Consider the following 21,632-nt stretch of genomic DNA (forward strand, 5'->3'; position numbering starts at 1 on the left):
ACAAAACCGCTTACACTACAATATTCACATAGCAGAAAGACTTTGTCAAGTGCAGTTATAAATATACATCAGTTCTAAGTGTGAGCTGTTGTATGAAATCATAAATAATCTCAATGGCCCTCTGGAGGGTTTCCTCATCACGATGCATGTTCTTTCTCAGGTATCGGGGAACTCGAGGTGAGACGCAGTGGGAATCATATCTTCCGGAGGTGATGTAAAATCAATCACATTTACCCTTTGACCTGTATGCAACAAATTAACCTTGTGCATAGTGTATGTGTGTTCCGCTGTTAGGTATGGGAAGGCAAGTTCCTTATCTCCAAATCCCTTCCTGCATTATAGCCATGGAACAATGACAAACCTCAGCAGCACAATGAAGAGCATATGAGTGTCTGGAGGACTAGGTATTTGCAGAATTGAGTAATCCTTATTTTATCAGTGCCATGTTTGTTCCATCTGCTCACACCGAGCATGGCGAAGGAAGCATCTCCCTTCCCCCAACCAAAGCTAAAGTCAATGATGCGAGCGGTACGCTTCAAAATATGAAAAGCTCCATTCACAGCATATGGCTTCTGGCTCTTTGCCTGGGCATTCATGAGGCACCCTCCATTCTCTCCCGGCTAATCTCCTTCAGCATTTCTGTGGAAAATTTAATTAAAATATTGCAAGAGTTATTTCACTTTATGAAAACTAACCTGTTTAGAATTTAATTTTTGTGGGTGAAAATCTTGTTAAACTGAAGATAATTTCCTCTGAATAGAGCATATTTGGGGCATGGAATTGCTTCTTTTTATTTAAACAAATGACAAGATGACTAGGTAAGTTTTGAAATAATCACATTTGATTGTAGGTTTCGGAGATGAAAACTAATTAAATGTTAGTGTGCCCTGTTAATGTTGGGCTGATGAAGGAATTGTTTTGACATGGGGCCAAGAAATAATGCAGGCTAGTGGATGGATTTGGGTCACGTGGGCCAGAGGGCTGCCCGACTAATCCTCTTGTTACATCCAATCAAACTATCAAGAAATCAATAGAACACTTATCATCCGTCAATCAGACCATCCAGGGTAGCTCACAACATTCTCTGGCCTTGAAAGGAATGACTTTTCCTAGAAATTCTACCTTCCTCTTACCTCATCCATGAAGGGTCCAAATAAGAGTCTCCATAGTGAAAAACAACTGGAGTTAGTCCTTGGTTGGATGAAGATTTATGGCATTTTGTTCTGTTTCTTCTATTCTGGAGTCTGACTAGAAAAGAGGAAGAACTTCGTTTAGTTTAACTGGATATAAGGATTCAGTAAAGCATATCCCCAGTTAATGTGACATCTCATAGCTGAAAGCTAGTAAAGAACTCAGATTGCCAGAGCAGCCCTGAGAGCAGCTCTTTTTTGAGCAGACGTTTCAAGGGTTTCAAGGGCAAAGAGGCAGAGATTAAAATGATCAGTGCTGTAAGCATGAAAGCACGACAGCTGACAATCCTTGTGCATTGATAATCTGGTTAAAATTAGCCTGTATCAGCCTTTTTTGTCCCTCTTACAGCTACAGGTAATAATAATAATAATGCTGGTATTTGTTAAGCACTTACTATGTGCAAAACATTGTTCTAAGCGCTGAGGGGATACAAAGTGATCAGGTAGTCCCATGTGGGGTTCACAGTCTTAACCCCCATTTTAGAGATCAGGTAACTGAGGCACAGAGAAGTTAAGTGACTTGCCCAAAGTCACAAAGCTGACAAGTGGTGGAGCCGGGATTAGAACCCATGACCTCTGACTCCCATCCACGGGCTCTTTCCACTGAGCCACGCTGCCTCTCAGGTAAACTTCACTGCCACCCATGCCATCGCCTGATATACTGAGTTTAACGTGTTTGTTGGATAGTTATTTTGGGAGTAGTGTCTGTATACACACAAGTAATTAATATTTTGCATAGATGCTACCAGTGCTGGGCGAATAGTCTGCTCATCTTTCCTTTTTCACACTATTTGCAGAAAGATTTGATTCCTTGACATGGAAGGAAGCCTTGAGCACCTTTATGTAAGTTGGGAAATTGCCAAAATGCACACCACAGTGCCTAAATCATACAACTACTGCATTTCTTGCAATGCTCTCATGGACTGGTGGTGCTTAGTTCCCAAGTTGGGCATGGACCAAGACAAAGCTACCTGTGCTCCTAATCTTACTTCACTGTGGAAAAAGAGGAAAAGAGAGAGATAAGAAAAAGAGGAATGAAAACTCCACCTCAAATAGTGGGATAAACCTTTTCCCTCTACTGGCAGTTGGATAACGAAAGGCCAGACTGCCTCTGTTAGCTGCCATCCTTTCTCCCTTTCTGTCAGGTAAGATTCTGGCTACAGGGCAAAATTTCCAGAAGGGAAGATAAAGAAATGACAGAAGGTTGAAAATTTCTTCTCCCCTGAATTGTTTTCCCTTTTTTATGCAAGCTGAAACTGAGGTATGCCATATGAGGAAGCAAGGACAAGGGGAACAAGGGGCGAGAGAGGGGTGAGATTTTGATGGAACTAGGTTCCGAGCCCCTGTGGAGTCAGACATCCTTCCCGTTTCACAAGTCTGCAACCTTGGTGTCATCTTTGATTCCACGCTCTCATTCATCCCACTCATCCAATCCATCACCAAATCCTGCCGGTCTCACCTTCTTGACATCGCCAAGATCCACCCTTTTCTCTCCATCCAAACCGCTACCCTGTTAGTACAATCAATCATCCTGTCCCACCTGGATTACTGCTTCAGTTTCCTCTCTGACCTCCAAACCTCCTGCCTCTTTCCATTTCAGTCCATACTTCACTCTGCTGCCCAGAATATTTTTCTACAGGGCATGTCATTCAGGGCATGTCACCCCCCTCCTCAAAAATCTCTAGCGGTTGCCTACCAACCTCCATAAAATGCAAAAACTCCTTACTATTGGCTTCAAAGTTCTCCATCACCTTGCCCCTTCTTATCTTACCTCCCTTCTCTCCTTCTACGTTCCAGCCCACACACTCCACTCTTCTGGTGCTAACCTTCTCACTGTGCCTCGATCTCGCCTGTCTTGCTGCTGACCCTTGGCCCATGTCCTACCACTGGCCTGGAGCGCCCTCCCTCCGCAAATCCACCAATCACTCTTTCCCCCCTTCAAAGCTCTACTGAAGGTGCACCTCCTCCAAGAGGCCTTCCCAGACTAAGCCCCCTTTTCCTCAGCTCCCCCTCCCTTCCGCGTCACCTCAACTCACTCCCTTTGCTCTCCCCCCACCCCCCCCCGCCCCACAGCACTTATGTGTATATGTCTATATCTTTAATTCTATTTATTTGTATTGATGCCTGTTTACTTATTTTGATGTCTATCTCTCCCCTCTAGACTGAAAACCCGACATGGGCAGGGATTGTCTCTATTGCTGTATTGTACTTTCCAAGTGCTTAGTTCAGTGCTCTGCACACAGGAAGCACTCAATAAATATGAGTCAATGAATGAATGAACATCCACTTCCATTTCAAACAGAAACTCCTTATCATTAACTTTAAAGCACTCAATCAGTTCTCCCCCTCCTATCATACCTCAATGATTTCTTATTACAACCCAGCCTGCACACTCTACTCCTCTAGAACCAACCTACTCACTGTACCTCAGTCTTGTCTATCTCATCGCCAATCCCTCGCCCATATATTCCTTCTGGCCTGGAACATCCTCCCTCCTCACATATAACAGAATACCACTATCAATCAATGAATCAATCATCTATATTGGGCACTTACTATGTGCACAGCACCATATTGAAAGCTTGCATGAGTACACTCTACCTATCTTTGAAGACTTACTTAAGTCATATAGCCTAAAACCTCATTTCCCCTACTCCCTTTCGTCTCTGCGACATCTACGCACTTCAATGACATCTATGATATTCACCCCACCCTCAGCCCCACAGCACTTACGTATTTATCCTTAATTTTATTTAGTATCAATGTCCCCCTCTAGACAGCAGGCTTCTGGTAAGCAGGGACTGTGTCTACCAACTCTGTTGTGCTTTATTCTCCAAAGCGCTTAGTACAGTGTTCTGAATGTGATAAGCACTCAATAAAATACCACTGATTAATTGATTGACAAGGATCCTTTTTCTTTCAAACAGTTTGGCTAGGTGGTATGGGAGAGGGATCTGGAGAAAAGATAGTGAGGATAATAATAATAATAATATTGGTATGGGAGTGGGATCTGGGGAAAAGATCAATCAATCAATCAGTCAATCATTGGTATTTATTGAACACCGACTGAGTGTAAAACACTTTTTTACATTCTTGGGAGAATACAACAGAATCTTATCCTGGCTCCCTTGCCTGCTGTGTGACCTTGGACAAGTCACTTAACTTTTCTCTGCCTCAGTTTCCTCATCTGCCAAATGGGGATTAAATACTGGTTCTCCCTCCCGCTTAGACTGTGAGCCCCACATGAGACAGGGACTGTGTCTGATCTGATTATTTTGTATCTATCCCAGTGCTTAGCACAGTGCTTGGCATATAGTAAGTGCTTAAACAATAACCATTATTATTATTATTGCTATTATATGTATTGTAAGCAAAAATAAACATTTTGTGTCATCATTGCAGGTCATTTGAGGAGAAGAACAGCTCTTGAAGAATCCCAGAAAGGCCTTTGCCCATTCTTCTGCTCAGAAAGGAGCCTGGAGAGGGAACTAGGGGACTAAATCCAGGGGTTCTATCCTGGATACTTTCCTGCCCTATATCTGAGAATCTTATAATCTCCCCACCTAACCACCCTTGCTGCACCTCTCCAGTTCCTAAACCATTAGAGCCCCCCACCGCATCCCTCGATCCACACCCTCCCCCACCCTACGCTCCTCCATGAGAGAGGTAGATGTACAGAGATTCATTTTCTGAATACCTCTGCTACATACCTACAGAGGGAGCGAAAAAAATCAAGAAACTAGTTATGCTGGAGTTTTTTTTCTAGGCAGCCTTTATTGGGAAGTCCATTTTTATTTGGCGAGAGACATGGATGTATGATTATCTGCTCTTGGTTCTGCCATGGCAAAAATGTGGGTTCTGGCCCTGGAGCTTGCCCCATCCACTCCATGTGGAAGAGACTGGTGCCAAAATGGTAGTTCTTTTTCCAGGAAGTTTAGGTTTTACCACTGTAAGTGGGCTGGAGGCCAATGTCCATCCTACCATTAATTTACTGACTGTGATATTCTCAGATGTTGAAATCTCCAATCCCCTCCAGATCCTGATCCCAAACTGGTAAATTGGGACTGTTTACCAAAGAAGCTTTCACTTGTCTTTTCCTCATGGTTGGTAATCTATAATAGACTTCCAGCAGAGTGTGTCATTCATTCCTTTTCCCTTGCATTTGAATGCAGATACTTAATGTCTCAGTCTCCTTCTGGTTCCTGGGTCTCAGTGTGTGTGTGGAAGGTGCATATTTTAAAATGGTATTTGTTAAGCAATTACTAAGGGATGACTACAAAATAATCAGGTCGGGCATAGGTCATGTCCCACATAGGGCTCACAGTCTTAATCCGCATTTTACAGATCAGCCAACTGAGGAACAGAGAAGTTAAATGACTTGCCCAAGGTCACACAGAAGACAAGTGAGGGAACTGGGATTCAAAGCCAGGTTCTCTGACTCCCAGTCCCGGGCTCCCTGCAATAGTCCATGCTGCTTCTCATTTCTATACATGCATTTCTAGACATCTTTTGAAGCTTGAATTTTGTTATGCATGTACAGGCTCATTTTCCAAGACAAAATGCAGAGTGCTGCTCCCTGGCTTATCTAAGAAAAGGGTCAAGTCCCAGAAATGGATTCCAGGTAAGATTTTGCAACACAGCTATTAGACCTGCTTTTACATTTTAATTTTACCACATGATGTGGTACATTCCTTTGTGCTCTGGGAAATGTAAGAAGTAAGGAATAGAGCATGATAAATGACCTCCGCAATCTTTTTTGCTTTATTACCCCTATTTTTGTGTGCCAGTTTGGCTAAAAATCCAATTTCTTGGTAAGATCAATAAAATCTTAAACAACCGACTGTCAGGGTTCTAAAGTGTGTGTCCTTCTGATCTTTGGAGTATTCATTAGTGATAGGCCCACCAGTTATCGAGATAAAGAAACATTTTCAAGGGAAAGCTCTCTGTTGGGAAGAACAGCTTTGTTGAGCTGAGTTTTGCCAGCAGCTCACCAAAGCCTTCCTTACCTTAATTATAATAATAATCATGGTATTTGTTAAGCCCTTGCTGGGTGCCAAGCCCTGTACTAAATGCTGGGGCAGATAGGAGATAATTAGGTCCTACATGGGGCTCACAGTAAGTAGGAGGGAAAAGAGGTATTGAATCCCCCTTTTACAGATGAGGAAACTGAAGGACAAAGAAGTTAAATGACTTGCCCAAGGTTTCACAGCAGGTACATGGCAGGGCTTGGATTAGAACCCTGGTACTCTGACTCCCAGGCCTGTGCTCTTTCTGCTAGGCCATGCTGCTTCCATTCTGCTTCAGGGAAAAACAGTCAACATCTGGACCCTTGTTTTTCTTTTTCCGTGGTGGAACAAGATCAAGCAGAAACACAGCAGAGTAGAGCAAATTCAGAAGAATACCTGTTCAGCTGGCCAGTCAAGCATATCTATTGGGTGCTTACTGTGTGCCGAGCACTGTACTAAGTACTTGGGAGAGTACATTATAACAATAAACACACACATTCCCTGCCCACAGGGAGCTTACATCTAGAGGGGGAGAAGGATGTTAATTTCTGTTCTCCTGCCCCCTTAGACTGTGACCCCCATGTGGGACAGGGACTGTGACCAACCTGATTATCATGTACCCACCCCAGTGCTTTGAACAGTGCTTGACACATAGTAAGTTTTTAACAAGTACCATATTAATTGCAATTCTATAGGCAATGCAGACCCTGATTTACAGTCTAACAGGGGAGAGATAAGCCATTCACAAATGCTATAGCTGTTGATAGGGATATAGAAGAAAACTGGATGAATAAATAAGAGTAAACCAATCTAAGTTGAGAATATGAATAAAGACCAAGGTGGGTAAACCAAAATGACAAGGCCACTTGTTTGATGGGCACAACCTGGGAAGGTGGATCTTATCTTATCCCAACCACACAGGGCCTCTTACAGGTCTTGCTTTGTCTTATGCCATCGAGTCATCTCCGACCCTTAGCAATGCCGTGACACATCTATGCCAAAATGCCCCACCTCCATCTGCAATAGTTCTGGTAGTATATCCATAGACTTTTCTTGGTCAAAATACAGAAGTGGTTTACCACTGCCTTCTTCCATGCAGTAAACTTTAGTCTCTGCCCTCTACTTTCTCCCGTGCTGCTGCTGCCCGGCACAGGTGAGTTTGTAGCAGATTGCCTTCCATTCGCTAGCCACTGCTGAAGCTAGGAATGGAATGGATATGCCTCTGTTTGACTCTCCCTCCCGTAGTTGAGACTGGTAGAGTACTGGAAACTGTCTTACATGTAGACAAATCTACAGAGAGTCTGACACTAGCACCATTCATCAAAACAGCTGGGATAAGGGACCCTCTGGTTGAGAACAGAGAGGGAAGCTGGAGCCCCCATTTTGTTTCTTGTGCTGTTTTCCCTCTTGGAAACCATATCTCACTGCATTTGCTACTCGCCTGCCTTGATTCTGCTCCTCAACCTGGCTCTTTCCATGCTTCCGGACCATTCTTCCAACTTCCCCTGGTGCCCCACACCTGGCATGCACAATCGGAATCTGCATATCATTCATCTCTGAAACATATACTGCTCTGCTTGATGAAAAGAATTCTTGGCATTTTAATCATGCTACTTTGGGGTAGTCCTATCTATGGTCTGTGTAAGGTCTTCCATTCTGGAATGTTTCAGCTCATTTCCTTAAGCCTTCAGCTTGCAGGTCACTCATTTCCACTCTGCCAAGTCCATACTCTCAATCTTGCACGAACATACCTATATTTATGTACATGTCCATGCACCCTTTCCTCCCCAGCACTTCTCTCTCTCTCTCTACTTTCCCTCTTTATTATTAGTACCTATGGTATTTATTAAACACATACTATATGCTGATCCCTATGCTAACTGGGATAAATGGAAGATAAACAATTGAGACACAACCTCTGTCTTCCCCCAAATGCCCAGTCTAAGTGGAAGAAAGCAATCAATGCTTGAGCTGAGGTACCAGAACTTTGGAGAGGTGTGGTCTAAAGGAGTGCCCTAGTCTGAGCCTATCTTAGGCAATCCAGCTCATGTGCTAATGCTCTGATCCTGCACTGGCTTGGAGCCGGTCTGGATTCTGGATTTTAAATGATCCTATTTTGATGAGGCAAACCTGTTAAGTGTGAAGCAGCATGGCCTAGAGGAGAGAGCCCAGGCCTGGGAGTCAGAGGACCTAGGTTCTAATCCCGGCTCTGCCATTTCCTGCTATGTGACCTTGAGCAAGTCACTTCACTTCTCTGTTCCTCAATATCTTCATCTGCAAAATGGGGATTCAAAATTTGTTCTTCCTCCTACTTGGACTGTGAGCCCCATATAGGGCTCAGAGACTGTGTCTGACTTGATTGACTAGTGTCTACCTCAGCTCTTAGAACAGTGCTTGACACATAGTAAGCACTTACCAAATATCATAAAAAAATTTGTCCCATTCAGGAACAGGGGACAAAAGGAATTCGACATTAGAAAAAAAACTGTTTTCAAGAATACACTTGCCCAATATGCACCCTCCACCTCATTATTTACAGTAAAACGCCACCATGGTTTAAGCTAAAAGGAGTTGCAAAGATGAAACTTTAGTAATGTAAAATTTCTAAGTAGTTTCCTAATTATCCAGTAAATTCCTGCTTCATACAATGTGTACACGACTGTGAATATTGTGGGAATTAATCAAGTTGTGTAATCTCTTTCTTCAGGTGCTCTATATGTCACTCAAACAAATCTCTCTGAGGATTCAGCTTCCTTTTATTGAGGAGTTTGTATTAGTAAAACCACTTGCCACTTTAAGTGATTTCCAGTTTTTAACTTTCTCTACAGCTGTACCAGCTTTCTTGGTTATTGACAATATTATCCATTTTCAAACAAATGGAGAAAAAGAAGAAAAATAGATAGGCAAAAAGATAGTCCATGATGGGTAATGGCAATGAGTAATAATATTTTCTAAACTGGAACTTAGGTGTCTCAGATTCTAGCGCTTCCCAGCTATATAATAAATCATTAAAAAACAAGTCTAAAGGTCAAACCTAACCCTACTTCTGAAGCCTAACCCTTCCCCTAAGATATAATTTTATATGGAGTTGTCCTTCATATTCAAAGAAGAGACCATTGAGGGTGAAATTCACCCATGGGCATTTGTGTGGCTGAAAAAGCCAATGGGGACCCACATTTTAGGCTATACTGTGGACAAACTAGGTTGCCCCTGGTTTACAGTTTGCAGCACCTGGTCTCGTTCCTTATGAAGGTTAGGATCTGGGTCTAGGTCCAAAAAGGTCCCAGAGAGCCCCTTTGAATCCAGGTCCACCTCTCAAGAGCCATCACCTACCCCTCAGGGAGAGCAGTAGACAATGACCTCTGTGTTGACACTTAAAAAGGAATGTCACTGTGATGTTTATGGGGGTTCTCAGTCCTTAATCCTGGCCAAAATAGCCCCTGGAATTCCTTTATGATCACCTGGTACCCCCTTAGCCTCTGGGGGGGTCTACCCTCCCAGGATCATGGCTCAGACTTATCCCCCAAAAATGGCTATGGGCCTTCTTCCCCAACTACTTTAGCCCCTTTTCGTCTTTCCCAATCCTTTCCTCTGATTGGCTAGATTCCAAGTTACTACCATTTAAGGAATTGGAAGATGTTCAACTGAACTTCCCTCAGGGTAGGGCCCCCTCTCAGGGTCTCACACCTGGAGAGTTTCCAGTACTCTACCAGTCTTGAATACAGGAGGGAGAGTCAAGCAGAGGCATACCCATTATTCCATTCTTAGCTTGGGCAGTGGCTAGCGAGTGGAAGGCGATCTGCTACAAGTCAAAACGCACCTGTGCTGGTCAGCAGTGGCGTGGAAGAGAGTCAAGGGCAGAGACTCAAGTTTACTGTGAGGAAGGAGGCGATGGTAAACCACTTCTGTATTTTTACCAAGAAAACTATGAATCCACTACCAGAACAATTGCAGATGGAGGTGGGGAGTTTTGGGAGAGATGTGTCCATGGCTTCGCTGTGGGTCGGAGATGACTCGACAGCATAAGACAAGACGAGACAGGGTGGGGCCCTTAGGAGTATCTCCTGGGTTCCTCTTCTCCTCCTGAGAGTGGGAACTAGTTGGAGTGACCAACCCAGTCACTCAACTCATTAATCTCTTAATGCTATCTTTGGCCAGGAGGACTTTCCCTCCCCTTAGCCAAAGAAATAAATACAGAAAGAACCCCAAGAAATAACCACCTAGGCTAATGTGGTATTTCCACAATCTATACTAATTGGCCTCGAATACTTGTATAGTTCAAATGGGGACAGAGAGGGTGCTCTTCTGTAGAGTGAGGGATGCAGCAAAAGGAGGTATATCCAGCACCTAACACTGAGCTGTCCTTCATCTGGTAGTCTATTCTTGCTGTTGATACCAACTCTGTTCCTGAATTCATTCATTCAGTAGTATTTATTGAGCGCTTACTATGTGCAGAGCACTGCACTAAGTGCTTGGAATGTACAAATCGGCAACAGATAGAGACAGTCCCTGCCTATTGATGAGCTTACAGTCTAATCAGGGCAGACAGACAAAAACAATAGCAATAAATAATATCAAGGAGATGTACATCTCATTAAAACAATAGCAATAAATAGAATCAAGGTGATGTTCATCTCATTAACAAAACGAATAGGGTAATAAAAAATATATACAAATGAGCGGACGAGCACAGTGCTGGGGGGGGAGGAGGGAGAGTTTACCTCTCTGGGCGGTCATTCTCGGTCTCCTTCGCTGGAGCCTCCTCCCCCTCCCATCCTTTAATTGTTGGAGTTCCTCAAGGGTCAGTTCTTGGCTCTCTTCTGTTCTCCATTTACACTCACTCCCTCGGTGAACTCATTCGCTCTCACGGCTTTGACTACCATCTCTATGCAGATGATACACAGATCTACATCTCCGCCCCTGTCCTCTCCCCCTCCCTTCAGGCTCGCATCTCCTCCTCCCTCCAGGACGTCTCCACCTGGATGTCGGCCCGCCACCTAAAACTCAACATGAGCAAGACTGAGCTCCTCATCTTCCCTCCCAAACCCGGTCCTCTCCCAGACTTCTCTATCACCGTGGATGGCGCGACCATCCTTCCCGTCTCTCAGGCCCGCAATCTCGGTGTCATCCTTGACTCATCTCTCTCGTTCACCCCACACACCCTATCCGTTACCAAGACCTGCCGGTTTCACCTCTACAATATCGCCAAGATCTGCCCTTTCCTCTCCACCCAAATGGCTACCTTACTGTTACAGGCTCTCGTTATATCCCGGCTAGACTACTGTGTCAGCCTTCTCTCTGACCTCCCTTCCTCCTCTCTCGCCCCGCTGCGGTCTATTCTTCACTCCGCTGCCCGGCTCATCTTCCTGCAGAAACGATCTGGGCATGTCACTCCCCTTCTTAAACAACTCCAGTGGTTGCCTATCAACCTCCGCTCCAAACAAAAACTCCTCACTCTAGGCTTCGAGGCTCTCCATCACCTTGCCCCTTCCTACCTCTCCTCCCTTCTCTCTTTCTACCACCCACCCCGCATGCTCCGCTCCTCTGCCGCCCACCTCCTCACCGTCCCTCGGTCTCACCTATCCGGCCGTCGACCCCTGGGCCACGTCCTCCCGCGGTCCTGGAACACCCTCCCTCCTCACCTCCGCCAAACTGATTCTCTTTCCCTCTTCAAAACCCAACTTAAAACTCACCTCCTCCAAGAGGCCTTCCCAGACTGAGCTCCTCTTCTCCCTCTACTCCCTCTGCCACCCCCCCGCAGCTAAACCCTCTTCTTCCCCTTTTCCCTCTGCTCCTCCACGTCTCCCTTCCCATCCCCACAGCACTGTACTCGTCCGCTTAACTGTATATATTTTCATTACCCTATTTATTTTGTTAATGAAATGTACATCGCCTTGATTCTATTTAGTTGCCATTGTTTTTACGAGATGTTCTTCCCCTTGACTCTATTTATTGCCATTGTTCTTGTCTGTCCATCTCCCCGATTAGACTGTAAGCCCGTCAAACGGCAGGGACTGTCTCTATCTGTTGCCGACCTGTTCATCCCAAGCGCTTAGTACAGTGCTCTGCACATAGTAAGCACTCAATAAATACTACTGAATGAATGAATGAATGGGAGGAGCAGAGGGAAAGGTGGGGGAAAAGGGGGCTTAGCTGAGGGGAGGTGAAGTGGGGGTAGAGGGCCAGCAGAGAAGCAGAGGGAAAAGAGAAAGCTCAGTCTGGAAAGGCCTCTTGGAGGAGATGAGCTCTAAGTAGGGCTTTGAAGAGGGAAAGAGAATTAGTTTGGCAGAGGTGAGGAGGGAAGGCATTCCAGGACAGCGGGAGGACATGACCCAGGGGTCGACGGCGGGATAAGCGAGAATGGGGGACGGTGAGGAGGTGGGTGGCAGAGGAGCGGAGCGTGCGGAGTGGGCAGTAGAAAGAGAGAAGGGAGGAGAGGTAGGAGGGGCAAGGTGATGGATAGCCTTGTAGCCTAGAGTGAGAAGCTTTTGTTTCATGCGGAGGTTGATAGGCAACCACTGGAGGTTTTTAAGAAGGGGAGTGACATGTCCAGAGCATTTCTGCAGGAAGATGAGCCAGGCAGTGGAATGAAGAATAGATTGGAGCGGGGAGAGACTGGAGGAAGGGAGATCAGAGAGAAGGCTGACACAATAATCCAACCAGGATATTATGAGAGCCTGTACCAGTAAGATAGCCGTTTGGGTGGAGAGGAAAGGGCAGATCTTGGCGATATTATAAAGGTGAGACCAGCAGGTCTTGGTGACGGATTGGATGTGTGGGGTTAATGAGAGAGCCAAGTCAAAGATGACACCGAGGTTGTGGGCTTGAGAGACGGGAAGGATGGTCGTACCATCCACAGTGATAGGGAAGTCAGGAAGAGGACAGGGCTTGGGAGGAAAGATAAGGAGCTCAGTTTTGGACACGTTGAGTTTTAGGTGGTGGGCAGACATCCAGGTAGAGATGTCCTGGAGGCAGGAGGAAATACGAGCCTAAAGGAAGGGGGAGAGGACAGGGGCAGAGATATAGACTTGTGTGTCATCTGCATAGAGATGATAGTTGAAGCCGTGAGAGTGAATGAGTTCACCAAGGGAGTGAGTGTAGATGGAGAACAGAAGAGGGCCAAGAACTGACCCTTGAATGGCCAGAAAGATAAGAGGAGAACCAGGAGAGGACAGAGTCCATGAAGCCAAGGTGAGATAAGGTATGGAAGAGAAGGGGATGGTCAACAGTGTCAAAGGCAGCTGAGAGGTCAAGGAGGATTAGGATGGAGTAGGAGCCATTGGATTTGGCAAGAAGGAGATCATGGGTGACCTTAGAGAGAGCAGTCTCGGTAGAGTGGAGGGGACGGAAGCCAGATTGGAGGGGCTCCAGGAGAGAATGGGAGTTAAGGAATTCTAGGCAGCGAGTGTAGATGACTCATTCTAGGAGCTTGGAAAGGAAGGGTAGTAAGGAGACAGGGCTATAACTGGAAGGGGAAGTGGGGTCAAGAGGGCTTTTTTTTAGGATGGGGGAGATATGGGCATGTTTGAAGCCTGAGAGGAAGAAGTCATTGGAGAGTGAGCGGTGAAAAATAGAAGTTAAGGAGGGGAGGAGGGAAGGGGCGATGGTTTTTATAAGGTGAACGGGAATGGGGTCCGAGGCACAGGTGGAGGGGGTGGCACTTGTGAGGAAGGAGGAGATCTCCTCTGAGGATACTGCAGGGAAAGATGGGAAAGTAGGGGAGAGGGTTGGGGGGGGAACTAAGAAGGGAAGGGGTGACTTTGGGAGCTCAGACCTGATTGTGTTAATTTTAGTGATGAAGTAGGTGGCCAGATCATTGGGGGTGAGGGATGGGGGAGGGGGAGGAACAGGGGCCCTGAGGAGAGAATTAAAGGTCTGGAACAATTGGCGGGGGTGACGGGCATGGATGTCAATGAGGGAAGAAAAGAAGTTTTGCCTGGCGGAGGAGAGGGCAGAGTTAAGGCAGGAAAGGATAAATTTGTAATGGATAAGGTCGGCTTGGTGATCGGACTTTCCCCAGCAGCGTTCAGCAGCTCGAGCGTAGGAGCGTAGGAGGCAGACAGAGGCAGTGACCCAGGGCTATGGGTTAGTGGAGTGAGAGTGGCAGAGGGGAGGGGGGCGAGAGAGTTGAGATGAGTAGAGAGGATGGAGTTGAGAGCGGTAACCTGATCATCGAGAGTGGGAAGAGAAGACGGGGGGCAAGGTGGGGAGAGATGCTTTTGGAGAGATGGATGGGATGAAGAGAGCGGAGGTCTCTGTGGGGGAGTAGTACAGATTTTCAGGGGGAGAGAGTGTGAGAGAGGAGGAAGGTGAGAAGGTTATGGTCTGAGAGGGATTTCAGAGTTGGTGAGGGAGGAGGTAGTGCAGCGGTAGGAGATGATGAGATCGAGGGTGTGACCAAGTTGGTGAGTGGGCAAGGTATGGTGGAGCAGGAGGCTGGCAGAGACGAGGAGCGATAGTAGGCGGGCAGCAGAGGAGTCACCGGGTATATCCATGTGGATGTTGAAGTCTCTGAGGATCAGAGTGGGCGGAGAGAAGGAGGGAAGAAAGGTGAGAAAGGGGTCAAGGTGGTTGAAGAAGTCAGTGGTGGGACCAGGAGGGTGGTAGATGACGGCTACAAGTATCTGGAGGGGGTGATAGAGGCGAATGATATGGGTTTCAAAGGAGGGGAAGGAGAAGAAAGGGGGAGGAGGGACAGTGCAGAAGCGGCATCGGGGTGAGAGAAGGAAGCCGATGCCTCCTCCCTTTCCGGTGCATGTTAGATGGCAGACATTAAAATAAATGTTAAAGAGGGCAGACAACAAGCACTTTCTCCAGACATCCCAGGGACAGAGTATTAGGCTGGATGGACTATTGATCTGACCTCATAATGACCTATATTTCCTTCTTTTCCCCCAGACACTGGCCAGTAATGGATTGTGCATCCAGCTCCTGTATTTCAAATAGCTCTTTCCATCTAGATAGCTAATTTTGGATAGTTCAATGAATAGTGGCATCTACCCAAAGCCACACAAACTCTCAAAATATGAGAATCTTCTAGGCCTATAACTTAATAGATGACAGCACACCCAATCAAACTTCACTACTCAATTAATTAATCTATTAAGGGCCATAACACATGAAATAACATTCCGGTGAGTGCTTTGTAGAACCAGTTTACACCTGATTTATCTCTGAAAGCTTTACATTTGAAGGTGAAACAGCAGAAGCAGTTCTGTACATGGAAATTAACCAATTAAAACCCAGCTGCTCTAAAGCATCAGTATTAAACTCAAATGTACTTGAGGGCCCAATTTCTTCCCAGGAAAATACTGATGAGTCAGTGTCTCTGTTTGGAGGGAGAAGGGTGGAGTTTTGGTCTTGGTTCAGGGAATAAAGATAAAATGAAAGAGATGTACATTTTCACTTTTGGTCTCCAAAGTATGGGCACCACTGTTACCATCTCCTCTCCTCCCTCTGAATTTTCTGTATTTTTTAAGAATAGAACTGATAATGCAGGAATCACCTAGGAAGGGAGGGTGCCCAGATTTGGGCTCAAATGAAGAAGACACCAAAATAAACCTGATTTCAGATAGTGGGCAAAGTAAAATGTCATCACGAGGAGAAGATGATTGCCTGATGCTGTCCCAAAATGGCAGCTTCCTGGGAATCTTCCCAAGATGATGACCGTATAGGACCAAGGTCAGAGGTGGAAGATGGCATGATGAAGGAACGGGCAGCGTTAGTCTTGACGTGACCCTAATCCAGCCCTTTCCCAAAACAACTCCATAGCAGAGGTGGTACTGTGAAGCCTCCCACTTCTGTGGTACTGTGAAGCCTCCCACTTCTGTGGGTATCTCTGTATCACTCTTTCTGAGTCGAATCTGCCATAGGCAGTTATAAAACAGTATTTATATGCATCAAGGGCTAGTTAGACTGTGGGAGGAGGGGGAAGGCGGGCGGTGGGAAACTGTAGAATCTCTGATTTTTCTCATTTTGACCTCCCAACTGAATTAAAGTGTATGACTAATGCTTTAATTTAGCCTTATACAAAGTGTTTTGGGGATGTGGATCTCAGTTCAACAGAATTGTTTCTTTCTGAGAGAAAAGAAGGACTATTTTAAGATTTGAAATTTTTCCTTTTCTAAAGATGGAAAGGGTACTGGAAGAGAGAAGAGTGAGAGTCTGATCAGGTCATTTCCTGGGGATAGGATGAGGTTGATATTATAGAAGCGGCAGGAGTAATTATCCCCACAGTTTTCTGAGCTAGACTCCCAGATTTGGTCATTACAGGTCTCTAAGAAGGTCTGAGAGTTTCTAAACAGGGCTGAAAAGACCCAAAATGGGGTGGCGGGGTGTGTGTGCGTGTGTGTTACTTATTATCTTTGTAAAATTAATCACCTCCCATTTCTCATCCCCAAAAAATCCCTGCCCCTTTTTAGACCCCATAATCCAAATGAAAAGTAGGCACTTCTGCTCTTGTGCCATTTGGAAGCCTGGACCAAGAATTCAATCACACAAAGAAAATCTTTGTCTGTAACCCCACCATATGGATTTCCGCTGATCTGGAAATTGTACATCAAAAAACATAAAAATACCAGTTTTAAATCCTACTTCCCCCCTAACCAGACTGTGAGCCCATTATGGGGCCAGTTCTGTGTCCATCCTGATTGTCTTGTAATCGATCCAGTGTTTAGTACAGTGTTTGGCACAAAGTAAGGGTTTAACAAGTATCCTAAAAATATCCTCCTTTTGTTTCATTGAAACGGAACTGGAAACATCAGCAGTGTTAAGAATTATGGACCAAAAATAAATTCCGATTTCATATCAGAATGCTAATAACTAAAAGTGCCATTAATATTCATTCAATAGTATTTATTGAGTGCTTACTATGTGCAGAGCACTGTACTAGGCGCTTGGAATGTACAACTCAGCATAAATAGTAATGATGGTATTTGTTAAGCGCTTACTATGTGCTGAGCACTGTTCTAAGTGCTGGGGTAGATACAGGCTAACCTGATTGTCCCATGTGGGGCTAACATTTTTTAATCCCCATTTTTACAGATGAGGCAACTGAGGCACAGAGAAGTGAAGTGACTTGCCCAAGGTCACACAGCAGACGAGTGGCGGAGGCGGGATTAGAACCCATGACCTCTGACACCTAAGCCCGGGCTCTTTCCACTAAGCCACTCTGCTTAAACCTATAGTTGATGTTATACATGACATTAACCTTTTCTCATCTATTGCCTCCTATGTATTGGAGGTTTATCATGACTTGTCGGTGTCTTGTTTAAAGATTTGCTTCTTTAATTCAGATTTTAGAGATGATTGTCAGGTTGATGCTAATAGAAATATAACATGTCAGATCAATAATCCTAGGAGCCATTTGTGAAAAATAGAACAATTTTAATGTGAACAATATAATCATTAGTAACATGGTACATATATCAAAGAGAGAAAATTGTCTGTGGTCTACACAGCTAAAATCATTTTAAAACTATCTTATGGAACAAATACTATGAGTCAGTGCTTAGAACAGTGCTTGGCACATGGTAAGCTCTTAAGAAATACCATCATTATTATTAAAAACAATTACCCATTAGAAAGCAGGCATCCAGGACAGGGCTAAGGCTAGGATGAAACAAGAATAAGCATCAGTGGTTAAACTCTCCCGTCGGCCATTAACGGGAAGGCTGCTGCATGTATCCAAGTGGCGAATTAGACTCTGAAACTTTGCAGATCACTAGGACTCATGAAATTCCTCTGGACATTAATTTTAGCCCAGCCCCAAATGAAGCCATTCTATGGTAACACTGTAAAAATATTTCACTTACTGAAGCATAGTTCAGCTGCTAGGATGGGAAAATTAATCTTAATAAACTCAAATTCTTCCTATCATAGGACTCCCTGAGGATCACCTAGGAATCATGGCAATTATCCAAAATAGAACACTGGCTACATCATAGGCTGTGGAGCCTGTTAATTACTCTGGTTATTCAACATATCTTAAGCTTTTTCCTTTTTTCCATCTGGTTCTCCAGTACTCTGTTGCTCTGCTTTGTTGGGCTTTTTTGTTGTTGTTGTTGGTGGTGGTAGTGGGTTTTTTTGTTTTTCTTTTGGTAAGGACATTTTAGAATGCATACTCTCCCTGCTGAAGCAAATTCACACTTTCATCACTTTCTCAGCCTCAAAGTTTCTGTCTCTAATTGTGTCGTTTGCATAGAAGGACACCTCCTTAGAGCACTATTGAGAGGAATTCTTAGGGTGAGCCATGCTGACAAATGAAAATCTTGGAACGAACCATTTAGCTCTGCTTTTTGACAGGCTAATTGCCTACTCATGATATCAAAATTGGTTGATTTCCCAAGGGACTTTGATTGGTTTTTATAAATTTGAAAATCTTCTTTCATTTTTTATCTGTGAAAGAATCAGACAAGTTAATCAATTCATTTAATTCTTCAAATCAAAATTCCTGCATCTGATTTCAGATGAGCAGAGGAGACTTGAGGATTTAATAGGGTCAAACTTCTTAGAGTGACACTGTGGAGGAGTTTCCCCCCCACATCAGGGCTCATTTACTTAGACAACCTAAGGAAAATCTGTAATTATGGGGGGAAGCACTGGACTTGGGATAAGAGACCTGGCTTCCAGTTCAAGCTCCAACTCTAACCTTATTCTTCACAAAATAGCTAAAATTGGCCCTTTCCTCTCCATCCAAACTGTCACCACATTAATCTAAGCACTTATCCTATCCTACTTTGATTACTGTATCAGCTTCATTTATTCAGTCAAATTTATTGAGCGCTTACTGTATGCAGAGCACTGTACTAAGCGCTTGGAAAATCCAATTCAGCAAGAGATAGAGCGAATCCCTACCCAACAACGGGCTCACAGTCTAGATGGGGGAGAGACAGACAACAAAACAAAACAAAACAAAACAAATAAGCATCATTAGCATCAATAAACATAAATAGAATTATAGATATAGCTTCCTTGCTGACCTCCCTATCTCCTGTCTCTCCCCATTCCAGTCCATACTTCGCACTGCTGCCCATGTCATTTTTCTACAGAAACATTCAGCCCTCTCCTCAAAAACTTCCAGTGATTGCCCAACCACCTCCTCATCAAACAGAAACTCCTTATCATCTGCTTTATAGCACTCAATAACCTTCCCCCTCCTACCTTACCTCGCTGCTCTCCTATTACAACCCAAACCACTCACTTGGTTCCTCTAATGCCAGACTACTTCAATGTACCTCAGTCTCATCTATTTCACTGCAGACCTTTCACCCACATTCTGCCTCTGACCAGAAATGGCCTCCCTCTTCATTTCCGGCAGACAATTACTCTCTCCCCCTTCAAAGCCTTTTTGAAGGCACATCTTTTCCGAGGAGCCTTCCCTGACTAAGCCCTCATTTCCTCTTTTCCCACTCCCTTCTGCATCACTCTGATTTGTTTCTTTTATTCACTCCACCCTCAGTCCCACAGCCCTTATGTACATTACTGTAATTTATTTATTTATATTAGTGTCTGTCTTCTCCTCTAGGCTCTGACCTTATTGTGGGCAGGGAATATGTCTGACAACTCTGTTGTATTGTACTCTCTCAGCCTTGGTACAGTGCTCTGCACACAGTAAGTGCTCAATAAAGATGACTGATTGATTGAATCTTTGAACTCTCACATTTCCCATCAATAAAATGGGGATAATCACATCACTCACCTGCTGCCATCCACTTTCCAATGAGAGTGGCTAGAGTACTCAGAACTTCTTGGACACCAATTATTATAAATAGAGAACCTATTATCATTAGCATTAACTTTAAAGGGTTTGAATCCTTGGCTAGGAGTCTTTCAATCAATCCATCAATCAAAGGCATGTATTCAGGGCTTACTTGTTACAGAGCACTGTAGTAAGTGCTTGGGAGAATAGAAAGCAATAGAGATGGAATACCTGTCCCCTGCACTCAAGGAGCTTACTATTTACTGGACCACATGCATATCCGTTCCAATAATAATGGGGAGTATTTGAAGTTGGCCAAGGCAAGGGATAACTTCTTGGATTGCTAAAGCCTCATTTATCAAAATTGGAATTCCATACACTGGGGCCATTTAGGATATATGGACCTGCAAACTGCCCAAGGTGATTGAGAGCAGCATCTGTATTTGGGGCATAGCTGACCCAATTTCTGAATTTTGATGAAAAGTCATCAAATGGCAGGACAAGATCACTAAAAATGGGGTTCTAGGATGTAGTCAACTCATCATCTTTGAAGCAGTGCTCAGAGCAGCTCAACTCCACTATTTGGAAATGTGTACGGTTGGATTTGCATGGTAAACTTAAAGGGGGCACAGACACAACAGGAGAGCAAGATAAACAAGGTAAAAGCATAGAGGAGCATAGTTTCAAATAATGTCATATACCAGTGGACTTTTAGAGATGAGCCTGTTGTGCAGCAAACAGGAGAAGGAATGCTCTCCTTAAGCAAGGATTTTATGAATGAATAAATCAGCCAATAGTGTTTATTGAATATCTAAATTTGTCCACAGCATTGTACTAAGATCTTGAGAGACAATAATAGCAGGAGAAGAGAGAAGATGCATGACCTGCCCTCAAGATGCTTATAATCTAAAGGGGAAGAAAGACTTAAATTAATTTATAAATTGGAGGAAGTGCATAAATAGTAGATTAGGGAAATTGAATATGGACAAAAGGGCTAGAAGGGAGACTTGAGTGAATAAGAAAGTGCAAAAGTTCTGGGATGATCCTTGACAGGATGAGACCTGGGGAGAATCAAAGTTAATTGAGGAAAGCCTCCAGGCATGAGTGGCATATCAGAAGGGCTTTGAAGAAGCTGAGTTCTGATAGATTTGAAGGTACAGGGAGTTTCAGGTAGGAAGAAAGGCATTAGCCAGGACCTGAAGGTGGGAAAATCTAGAATATTCAATAGTATTTATTTATTTATTGAGTGCTTACTATGTGCAGAGCACTGTACTAAGCGCTTGGAATGAACAAGTCGGCAACAGATAGAGACAGTCCCTGCCGTTTGACGGGCTTACAGTCTAATCGGGGGAGACAGACAGACAAGAACAATGGCAGTAAATAGAGTCAATGGGAAGAACATCTCGTAAAAACAATGGCAACTAAATAGAATCAAGGCAATGTACATTTCATTAACAAAATAAATAGGGTAATAAATATATACAGTTGAGCAGACGAGTACAGTGCTGAGGGGATGGGAAGGGAGAGGAGGAGGAGCAGAGGGAAATGGGGTGAAAAGAGGGTTAAGCTGCGGAGAGGTGAAGGGGGGGTGGTAGAGGGAGTAGAGGGAGAAGAGGAGCTCAGTCTGGGAAGGCCTCTTGGAGGAGGTGAGCTTTAAGGCACAATGTCTAGATGACCTTGGGAAAAATGAAGAGTGAGGGTGGATAGGTAAAAGGGAGAGAACTGAAGGATTGCTTT

The 21,632-nt window shown here is 44.5% G+C and overlaps 1 long non-coding RNA gene and 1 other non-coding gene across 2 annotated transcripts in view; one reads left to right on the forward strand and one right to left on the reverse strand.

Annotated features, from left to right (window-relative positions):
- Positions 1 to 406: 406 nt before the first annotated feature.
- The window catches only part of LOC114808231, a 141,832-nt gene continuing 120,606 nt past the window's right edge, over positions 407 to 21,632 (reverse strand). The window contains exons 2-3 of the long non-coding RNA XR_003756075.2: positions 1,134 to 1,248; positions 407 to 639 (exon numbers count right to left, since the gene is read on the reverse strand). This is a non-coding gene — a long non-coding RNA (uncharacterized LOC114808231). The remainder of the gene's footprint in view (positions 640 to 1,133; positions 1,249 to 21,632) is intronic.
- LOC114808533 lies at positions 9,864 to 10,006 on the forward strand. Its single transcript, XR_003756380.1, has one exon. It is a non-coding gene; the product is annotated as a small nucleolar RNA SNORA7 (small nucleolar RNA).

This window comes from Ornithorhynchus anatinus, chromosome X5, assembly GCF_004115215.2.
Source record: "Ornithorhynchus anatinus isolate Pmale09 chromosome X5, mOrnAna1.pri.v4, whole genome shotgun sequence".
Lineage (NCBI taxonomy): Eukaryota > Metazoa > Chordata > Mammalia > Monotremata > Ornithorhynchidae > Ornithorhynchus > Ornithorhynchus anatinus.